The sequence below is a fragment of the Ornithorhynchus anatinus genome, chromosome X4 (assembly GCF_004115215.2).
Source record: "Ornithorhynchus anatinus isolate Pmale09 chromosome X4, mOrnAna1.pri.v4, whole genome shotgun sequence".
Classification (NCBI taxonomy): Eukaryota; Metazoa; Chordata; class Mammalia; order Monotremata; family Ornithorhynchidae; genus Ornithorhynchus; species Ornithorhynchus anatinus.
The window spans coordinates 2,839,492-2,850,486 of NC_041752.1; the positions used below are offsets into that span (position 1 = coordinate 2,839,492).

At 55.4% G+C, this 10,995-nt stretch overlaps 1 protein-coding gene across 11 annotated transcripts in view; it reads right to left on the reverse strand.

Annotated features, from left to right (window-relative positions):
* The window catches only part of ERC1 (ELKS/RAB6-interacting/CAST family member 1), a 255,436-nt gene extending 254,033 nt beyond the window's left edge, over nt 1-1,403 (reverse strand). For all 11 annotated transcript variants that reach the window (XM_029054283.2, XM_029054280.2, XM_029054282.2 and 8 more), the window contains exon 1: nt 1,334-1,403. The gene's annotated coding sequence lies outside the window, so the exon portion shown is untranslated. The remainder of the gene's footprint in view (nt 1-1,333) is intronic.
* Between the last annotated feature and the right edge of the window lie 9,592 nt (nt 1,404-10,995).

The following is a 10,995-nucleotide window of genomic DNA, read 5'->3' on the forward strand; positions in this document are numbered from 1 at the left end:
GGGTCGTCCCACGTGGGGCTCACACACTTTTAGTCCCCATTTTCCAGATGCGGGAACTGAGGCCCAGAGAAGTGAAGTGACTCGCCCACGGTCGCACAGCGGACGAGTGGCAGAGCCGGGAGTCGAGCTCATGACCTGCCACTCCGAAGCCCGGGCTCTTTCCGCTGAGCCACGCTGCTTCTCCCAGCACAAGCTCCCCGAAGGCAGCGATCCCGTCCTCTGCCAAGCGCTCAGTTCAGTGCTCTGCACCCGCTAGACTGCAAGATCCGGGAGAACAAGTTCCTGTTTTAATGACCATTTCGCTTTCCCCAGCGTTTATCAGCATGCTCGGCGCGCGGCAGACAGTGAACTCCTGGAGGGAAGGCATCCGCACCGGGGGCGGTGCGGCCTAGCGGAGAGGGCAGGAGTCTGGGGGTCAGAGGGTCCTGGGTTCGAGTCCTGCCTCCGCCTCTTGTCTGCCAGGTGACCTCGGGCAGGTCGCTTCTCGGCGGCTCAATCCCCTCACCTGTAAAATGGGGATGGAAGGCCTAAAAAGCCCCACCTGGGAGAGACGTGGACCGCGTCCTGCTTTATTAACTTGTATCTACCCAAGGGCCCAGTGGAAAGAGCCCGGGCTTGGGAGTCGGCGGTCATGGGTTCGAATCCCGGCTCCGCCGCTTGTCAGCCGGGGGACTGTGGGCAAGTCGCTTCTCCGGGCCTCGGTTCCCTCATCTGTGAAATGGGGATGAAGACCGGGGGCCTCACGGGGGACAACCTGATGACCCTGGATCTGACGGTCTGCGATCCCTCGGGGCTATTTACTGAGCGCTGCGCGGAGCACTGCCCTAGGCGCTCAGTCCGGTCCCTAGGAACCCAGTTGTGAGAAAGGCTCCCTGCCCAGCGGGAGCTGATGGTCTGCAATCCATCGGGGCTATTTACTGAGCGCTGGGCGTGTACGGAGCACCGCCCTAAGCGCTGGGGCCAGTCCCAAAGAGCCCAGTGGACAGAGAGGCTCCCGGCCCGCCGGCACCTGACGGTCTACGATCCATCGGGGCTATTTACTGAGCGCTCGGCGTGTGCACGGCACTGCCCTAAGCGCTCGGGCCAGTCCCGAGGAGCCCAGTGGTGAGAGCCGCTCCCCGCCCGCCGGCACCTGACGGGCTGCGATCCATCGGGGGCTATTTGCGCAGCACTGCCCTAGGCGGTGGGGCCGGGCCCGAGGAAGGGAGGCCCGTGTAGTTGGGGGGGGGGGAGGGGGGAGGGGCGGCCCGCAGCCCCCGCCCAACTGTCAGCGGGCCCCGCCCGCCCCTCCCCCTCCCCCCGCGCCCCGCCGCGCCCGGAGGGTCGGCCTCACCTGGCCCCGCGCGCCGCTCCCCGCCGGGCTCCGGGCCGCGCGATGGGGGGGGGGGGGGTCCGCCGGGACGGGGACACAACGACAACCGCAAGGTGGGGGGCCGCGGCCGCCGCTCCCGCTCCCGCTCCCGCCGCCGCTCCCGCACCGCCACAGCGCCGCCCGGCCTGGCCGCACGCTGACGTCACCGCCCCGCCCCCGCGGACTCCGCCCCCCGGGCCCGGGCCCCGCCCCCTCCGCCCTCCACCAATCGCATCGCCCCCAGCCCCGAGTCCCCGCCCCCTCCGCCCTCCACCAATCGCATCGCTCCCAGCCCTAGGCCCCGCCCCCTCCGCCAATCGCATCGCCCCCAGCCCCGAGTCCCCGCCCCCTCCGACCACCACCAATGGCATCGCTCCCAGCCCTAGGCCCCGCCCCCTCCGCCCTCCACCAATCGCATCGCCCCCGGCCCCTCCGGACGCGCCCCCAGTCCGAGGCCCCGCCCCCTTCGGCCTTCATCCAATCGCATCGCCCCCTGCCCCTGGACACGCCCCCAGTCCGAGGCTCCGCCCCCCTCCGGCCTCCGCCTATCGCATCGCCCCCAGCCCGAGGCCCCGCCCCCGGACACACCCCTAGTCGGAGGCTCCGCCCCCTCATCTGGCCCCGACCCTCCGATCTTCTCCTCTGGCCACGCCCCTAAAACCCGAGGCCCCGCCCCCTCCGACCTTCTCCTATGGCCTCGTCTCCCTCCCGAGGCTCCGCCCCCGGACACGCCTCATCGCGATGCCCCGCCCCCTCCTCTGGCCCCCGCCCCTCCGGTGTTCTATGGTCCCGCCCCCAAGACAAGGTCCCGCCCGGGACACGCCCCCATCCCGATGCCCCGCCCCCAGACACGCCCTCCCCCGCGACTCCGCCCCCTCCGCCTCCACCCATCACATCGCCCCTAACCCGAGGCTCCGCCCCCCATGACACACCCTCACCCCTAGACTCCGCCCCCCTGCGGCCTCCCCCAATCGCATGGCCCCCAACCCGAGGTTCCGCCCCCTGCCCCGCCCCCAAATCAGAGGCCCCGCCCCTTCTATGACCTCGGGCCCGCCCCCCACCCAGCGTGGCTCAATGGGAAGCGCCGGGCCTTAGGACTCAGTGGTCATGGGTTCTAATCCCCACTCCTCTGCCTGTCAGCTGTGTGACCTTGGGCGACTCACTTCACTTCTCTGGGCCTCAACTGTAAAATGGGGTTGAAGAATGTGAGCCCCACGTGGGACAACCTGATCACCTCGTATCTCCCCCCAGCGCTTAGAACAGTGCTTTTTTCATAGTGAGCGCTTAACAAATACCATCATTATTATTATTCTCTCGGCCTCAGTGACCTCATCTGTAAAACGGGGATGAAGACTGTGCGCCCCCCAGACAACCCGATTACCTTATATCTACCCCAGCGTTTGGAACAGTGCTTGGCACATAGGAAGCACTGAGCGAATACCATAATAATTATAATAGTCAGGATCCCCGCCACCGATTCCCTCCTCCCTCGGGTGGGGAGAACCAGGGGTTAGAGGTCACGGAGGCCGGGCCGGGGGCGTGCGCCTTCCCGTCCCCGGAGTGCTACGGCTTGGGCCGCCTCTCCCCGCGCATGCGCGCGTGGGTCCGCGCGTCCCCGCGACCCCTCCGCCTTGTCCTTCCTCTCTCCGCGCATGCGTCCGCGCGTCCCCGCCACCGCTCCGGCTTCGCCCTCCTCCCCCCGCGCATGCGCGCTCGGGCCCGCGCGTCCCCGAGACCGCTCCGGCTTGGCCCTCCTCTCCCCGCGCATGCGCACTGCGGGCCACGGTTCCCTGAAGCTGGCCCGGCCCTGTTCTCTTTACTACTACTAATAATAATAATGTTGGTATTTGTTAAGCGCTTACTATGTGCAGGGCACTGTTCTAAGCGCTGGGATAGACACAGGGGAATCAGGTTGTCCCACGTGGGGCTCACAGTCTTAATCCCCATTTTACAGATGAGGGAACTGAGGCACGGAGAAGTTAAGTGACTTGCCCACAGTCACACAGCCGACAAGTGGCAGAGCTGGGATTCGAACTCATGAGCCCTGACTCCAAAGCCCGTGCTCTTTCCACTGCGCCACGCTGCTTCTCGAGTAGCTTCTCGCTACTATGTACTGAGCACTGTTCTAAGCGCTAGGGTAGACCCAGCAGTGACAGAACCCAATTTAGAACCCATATCCTTTGGCCCCTGTGCTCTCTCCCCTCTAGACGGTAAGCTCGTTGTGGGCAGGGAATGTCACTGTTTACTGTTTTATTAGGCTTAACAATAATCTTGGTATTTGTTAAGCGCTTACTGTGTGCCGAGCACTGTTCTAAGCGCTGGGGGGAGATACAGGGTCATCAGGTTGTCCCACGTGAGGCTCACAGTCTTCATCCCCATTTCATAGATAGGTAACTGAGGCACAGAGAAGTGAAGTGACTCGCCCACAGTCACACAGCTGACAGGTGGCGGAGCAGGGATTAGAACCCATGACCTCAGACTCCTAAGCCCGGGCTCTTTCCACTGAGCCACGCTGCTTCTCTGGGCTTTGTACAGAGCTCTGCCCACAGTATTATTATTAAGTGTCCTCGAGTCATTTCCGATTCATAGCGAATCCACGGATATACTTTCTCCAGAACGTCCCGTCCTCCGCCAAAATCCGCAACCTCTCTAAAGGTCATCGTCGTTACGGTCTCTACCGGTCTAGCTGCCGGGCTGCCTCTTCCACATTTTCCCTGGACTTTTCCTAGCATGAGTGTTTTCTCCAGAGAATGAGTCCTCCCGATGATGTGTCCAAAATACGCTCATCTAAGTCGAGTCATCTGGCCTTCCAAAGACCATTTTGGTTTAATTTGCTCTAAAGTCCATTTGTTTGACTTTGGGGCAGTCCATGGTAATAATGTTGGTATTTGTTAAGCGCTTACTATGTGCAGAGCACTGTTTCAAGCGCTGGGGTAGACACAGGGGAATCAGGTTGTCCCACGTGGGGCTCCCAGTCTCAATCCCCATTTTACAGATGAGGTAACTGAGGCACAGAGAAGTGAAGTGACTTGCCCACGGTCACACAGCTGACAAGGGGCAAGAGCCGGGATTGGAACCCATGACCTCTGACTCCAAAGCCCGGGCTCTTTCCACTGAGCCACGCTGCTTCTCCTGGTAGTCGCACACAGTAAGCGCTCAGTAAATAGCACTGAATGAACGAACGAATGAATACTAGCCCCCAGTGTTTCTCCCGTTTCTCTCGGGCCTGGGGGACAGTCGGCCCCGACGCCGATTCTGTTCTGGCCCTATTCCACTAAGGGGCCGAGGTCAGAATTTTGTCCGTCCATCCCCCCACCTTGAAATGCAGCTAGCTCAGGAGCGTCTCGAGCCCGGCCGTGGTCTGCGAAGCAGCTGCCACCGCACAATAGACGAGGACAGGAAGTGAAAAGAATCACGTATCCCCCGGAAACCGCGGGCGGCGGATTCGGAGGCAGAATGTGATTTCTGGCCCTGGAACCCGGCCAGGACGCTACCGACTGACCGGCCGATCCATCCTGGCTCCCGAAGGAACAGGCCAGCGGCTCCGGTCCGATTCCTCGCCTTCCAATCCCCTCCGCTGGGGAACCTCCGCCGGTGGAACGGCCCTGACAAAATAGGCCGGGACGTTGAGTCAGCCCTGACTAAGGAGGAAAAGACTCCACCTTCTGAATCACCGTCTCCACTTCCAGGAACGGCCGAGCCTTCTCCTGGACGGCTCCCAGCTTCCCCGCTGGCCGAGCCTGACCGGCTTTGATCGAACCAGTCGGTCAATCGAATTGACTGAGCGCTTACTGTGTGCAGAGCACTGAACTGAGCGCTCGGGAGAGGACGGTGTAACAGAATGACGGACACCTTCCCTGCCCACAAGGAGTTGCCGGTCTAGAGCCCTTAGTCTTACTCGTGGCTCAGTGGAAAGAGCACAGGCTTGAGAGTCAGAAGTCGTGGGTTCTAATCCCGGTGGCTCTGCCACTTATCAGCTGTGTGACTTTGGGCAAGTCACTTCACTTCTCTGGGCCTCAGTGACCTCATCTGTCAAATGGGGATTAAGACTATGAGCCCCATGAGGGACAACCTAATTACCTTGAATCTACCCAGCGCTTAGAACAGTGCTTGGCACATAGTAAGCGCTTAACAAATATCAAATTATCATTAGGTGGGATGGAAGCCTCAAGGCCTAGTGGAAAGAGCCCGGGCTTTGGAGTCGAAGGACCTGAGTTCTAATCCCAGTCGGCCTCCTGTCTGCTGTGTGATCTTGGGCAAGTCGCTTTACTTCTCCCGACCTCAGTGGTCTCATCTGTAAAATGGGGATCAGGACTGCGAGCCCCCTGGGGGAGAAGGACTGTGTCCAACCTAATTAGCTCGTACCTACTCCGGCACTTAGTACAGTGCCTGGCACATAATAGGCGCTTAACAAGAAACAAAAACTTGGCTGCAGCCGTCCTATTTCCTTGAGGGAGGAAGTCGTCGCCAGCTGGATGCCCCAGTAAGGTTTTCCATGATGCGATTCTTATCAATCAGCTGGTGGTATTTATTGAGTGCTTACTAGAGTGTTAATAAATACCAAGTCTGCCAAGTTTGGATTCATCATAACATTATCAACACCTATCAAACATCTCCCCCTCCAGACCAAAAGCTCCTTGTGGGCACAGAATGTGTCTACCAACTCTGTTCCACCGTCCTCCCCCAAGCACTTAGTACAGAGCTCCGCCTTCCGTAAGTGCTCAATACCATAGCAGTGAGTGCTCGCACACAGTAAACACTCAATAAATACCATCGATTAGTTGGTATCCCCCCCCCCGCCCCACCGAGGATCTGGCCTGCTGCCCGCAGGTGAAAACAATTTGAAAGGCTCACGAAGAACTTTTACTGGGAATGAGTGCAAGGCGGGAAGGGAGCAGAGAGGAAGGAAAATCAGTCAGTTGTACTTATTGAGCACTTACTATGTGCAGAGTACTGTACTGAGCGCTTGGGAGAGGACAGTACAACATAAACGGCATCACGGAATTCCTGGCCTGGCCACAGAGGAAAGGATCAAACTTGGGATCCACCACCTTCCCCCTCCTCATCCCCTACGAAGCCAATAGAGTAACTGGAGTCAGATATTTTCAGTGCAGAGCGCATAGTAAGCGCTCAATAAATACTATTGAATGAATGAATATGTGGAAGGCAAGAAATCTTTACACAAGTAAAGATTTGTAAAGATGCATAGATGGAAAAGCTGAAGGGTTCATCTTCAATTCTTCAATTATAGATTATAAATGATGTATTTATATTAATATCTATCTCCCCCTCTAGACTGTAGGCTCGTTGTGGGCAGGGAACGTGTCTGCCAACTCTTGTCCTCTCCCAAGCGCTCAATTCAGTGCTCTGCACACAGTAAGCGCTCAATAAATACCACTGATGAGAATAATAAATTCTCAATTTCAGTATTGGTACTTACTGGGAAGCAGCCTGGCCTAGTAGATAGAGCCCAGGCCTGGGTGTCAGAAAGCTGTGGATCCTAATGCCGGCTCCACTAATGTCTACTGTTAGACCTTGGGCAAGTCACTTCACTTCTCTGTGCCTCAGTTCCCTCATCTGTAAAATGGGGATTGAGACAGTGAGCCCCACGTGGGTCAGGGACTGCGTCCAATCCAATTTTCTTGTATCTACCCCAGTGTTTAGTACAGTGGCCAGCACATAGTAAGTGCTTAACAAATGCCATTATTATTATAGCAGGCACTTCCTACTATAATAATTATTATTATTCCTCAAGCTGCCTGCCAGGCCTAAGCAGGGCACCTCAGATCCCCCGCTGGCTTGGTCCCTCCGCCTTTGCGGGCAGTGGGAGCTTTGGAATGACAGCTATTGAAAGAATGCAGCAGGGAGATTTTCCGTAGGGAACGCTGGCATTGTATACTCAAAGCATCTTATCTCCTGGTCGAGGAGTGGGCGGTGGAAAGGGCAGGAAGTAAAGGCAAGTTGGGTGTGTTACTCTTCCTCGGGTCCAGAACAAACGCTTGCACATGCATCCTCTCGGGGCGGGGGGTGGTCTCTGGTCTTCCCGCCTTCGGATGCTCTTAACGCTTGCAGTGAATCTGTCGTCCGTCCCCCAGCCCCGGTCCGGGACGGAAAACCCTGGTCCTGCTTCAGGGGCGGCGTCCAGAGGGTGGGAGGTAACAGAGAGGCTGGAGACCTGCAATAGCTCACTCATTCATTCATTCAATATTTATTGAGCGCTTACTGCGTGCAGAGCACTGTACTAAGCGCTTGGAAAGTACAATTCAGCAATAGAGACCATCCCTGTCCACACAGGGCTTACAGGCTAGAAGAGGGGAGACAGACATCAAAACTAGTAAACAGGCATCAATAGAAATAAATAGAATTATAGGTAGATACACATCAAAACAAGAAAAGAGGCATTAATATAAATAGAATTGTAGAAATGTCCATATAGACCCAAGGGCTATGGGGCAGGGGGAGGGAGGGTAGAGCAAAAGGAGTGAGTCGGGGCGATGACGAGGGGAGGGGGAGCTGAAACTATAAAGAGCCTAAAGAGTCTAAAGCCTATACAACTCATCCTGCTGACCCCGCCATCCGGAAACACAGATTTTTAATTCCGGGGCGCAAATTTTTTTTTAAGAGACCGGTTAAGCGCTTACTCTATGTCAAGCACCGGGGTAGAAACAAGCTAAGCAGGTCGGACACAGTCCCTGTCCCACATGAGGCTCACAGTCTAAGTAGGAGGGAGATCAGGGATTGAATCCCTGTTTTTGCAGTTGAGGAAATCGAATCCCAATGAAGTGACTTGCCCCAGGTCACTCAGCCGGCAAGCGGTGGAGTCGGGATTAGAACCCAGGTCTTCCGATTCCCGTGCTCTTTCCACTAGGCCACACTGTTTCACACTAGGCCTCAAACTCCAGCCCCCGGTGATCTAGAGGAGAGGATTTATTCCCACATTCAATAAATACTATTGAATGAATGAGATGATGGTTTAAGACGGAGATGCCTCCTGGTTAGGAGTGGGTATTGGGCCAACAGCTACTGGGCTCTGTGTGAGCTAATAATTCATTCAATAGTATTTATTGAGCGCTTACTATGTGCAGAGCACTGTACTAAGCGCTTGGACTGTACAAATCGGTAACAGAGACAGTCCCTGCCCTTTGACGGGCTTACGGTCTAATCGGGGGGAATCAATAATAAACCGCCACCTCTCTGGCCCGAAGCGAGAGGGAATGAGAGCACGTCTATAAAGCCCTTTGAGTGCCTTGGGAGAAAAGTGCTTCAGAAATCCGTACGGGTGTCTTCGGAGGTCTGTGATTATGACTCTATTATGATTATTATGATTAGATTCGTACCTGGGGCAATCGTGGAAGCGTAGAATCACAGAGTCCTAGAGCTGGCTGGGGCCTTGAGAGGTCATCCGGTCCAGCCCCTGCCTCCAGGCAGCAGCCATTCCAGTTTTTTCCTCCACTTAGGACCAGGAAGCTCTTCCTTTCATCCTTAAACTCACCTGCTCACTCCTGGGAGGGCTGTTTTTCTGGTTTGGTCCTTAGCTTGGTCCCCAACCCTCAAACCAGAAGTTATAACCATGAGACAGTATAAATTCGTTACGGGCAGGGAAAATGTCAGCTAATTCTGTCGTATTGTACTCTCCCGAGTACTTAATACAGTGCTCTGCACATAGTAAGAACTCAATAAATACCATTGATCGACTGGGAGTTGGCACTGCCCCTGACGCCCGTGGGAGATGCAGGCTTTGCAAGAGTGAGGTCCCCTGAGCCAGAATAAACTCTGGGACATGGTTTCTTTCATTTCAGAATTTAATTCTAACCCGAGGACCCTTCTGGAAGGCTGGAAAATCAGGCAGCCCCGTCACTGACTAAATAGATTTACATCGACTTGCAAATTCCTCCTAATTCTCTCACGGTTCATTTACTTTGATTTAGCTCCTTTATGTGGCGAGTGAACAAACATCTCCACTTATGTCCAAAGAGAGGTAGCGTGGCCTAATGGAGAGAGCACGGGCCTGGTAGTCCGAAGGACCTGGGTTCCAATCCCCGCTCTGCCAATTGCTTGCTGGGTGACCATTTCTCTGTGCCTCGGTTTCCTCAACTGTAAAATGGGGATATCTGTTCTCTCACCCATTGCAGGACAAGAACTGTGTCCAACCTAATTAATTCGTACCCACCCTACTAAGCACTTAACACACACCCTAAAACAAACAGTTCATTTGATTTGGCTGCTCAATATGATGAGTTAACAATACTTCCACTACAGCGTGGCTCAGTGGAAAGAGCCCGGGTTTGGGAGCGAGAGGTCATGGGTTCAAATCCCGGCTCTGCCACTTGTCAGCTGTGTGACCATGGACAAGTCACTTGACTTCTCTGGGCCTCGGTTACCTCATCTGTAAAATGGGAATTAACTGTGAGCCTCACACGGGACAACCTGATTACCCTGTATCTACCCCAACGCTTAGGACAGTGCTCTGCACAGAGTAAGTGCTTAACAAATACCAATATTATTATTATTAGTAGTAAGCGCTTAACACACACCCTAAAGCAAACAGTTCACTTAATTTGATTTGGCTGCTCAATATGACGAATTAACACTTCCACTATTATCCATGGAATCAAGATGTTGGTTTGAAAGATATCTGGAAAAATCGTCCTTTTTAAATGCATTATAAATATTTTTTTCCCCTATAACTCCTTTCTCCCCATTATAAAGTCTAGGGAAGTGTTTGTCTTCTGCACCTCTGTTAATGTCACTGTTGGTTTCACTCCCAAACGTGGATGTTACTCCAAACATCAATCGCATTTAATGAGCCCTTACTGTGTGCAGAGCATGGCTCAGTGGAAAGAGCCCGGGCTTGGGAGTCAGAGGTCATGGGTTCGAATCCCCACTCGGCCACTGGTCACCTGTGTGACTGTGGGCAAGTCACTTCACTTCTCTGTGCCTCATCTGTAAAATGGGGATGAACTGTGAGCCTCACGTGGGACAACCTGATGATCCTGTATCTCCCCCAGCGCTTAGAACAGTGCTCTGCACCTAGTAAACGCTTAACAAAAACCAACATTATTATTCTCTGGGCCTCAGTTCCCTCATCTGTAAAATGGGGATGAACTGTGAGCCTGGGAGTCAGAGGACCTGGGTTCGAATTCCGGCTCTGCCACTTGTCATCTGTGTGACGGTGGGCAAGTCACTTCACTTCTCTGGGCCTCAGTTCCCTCATCTGAAAAATGGAGATGAACTGGGAGCCTCCCGTGGGACCACCTGATGACCCTGTATCTCCCCTAGCGCTTAGAACAGTGCTCTGCACCTAGTAAACGCTTAACAAATACCAACATTATTATTCCCTGGGCCTCAGTTCCCTCATCTGTAAAATGGGGATGAAGTGTGAGCCTCACCTGGGGCAACCTGGTTACCTTGTCTCACCCCCAGCGCTTAGAACAGTGCTCTGCACCCAGCCAGCGCTTAACAAATACCAACATTATCACTGTACCGTCCGTGGGTTAAGGCTTTGGCCTCGCCCAAGCGCGCCGCCCACCGGAAGCGCTCAGTAAATAGGGCCTATGGCGGGGCCGCCCCCTTTGACCTCAGCTCCGTCCCGAAGTGCTTTGCGGCGGGGGCCGCCGCCCGGGCGGCCGTTGGCGGGCTCCGCC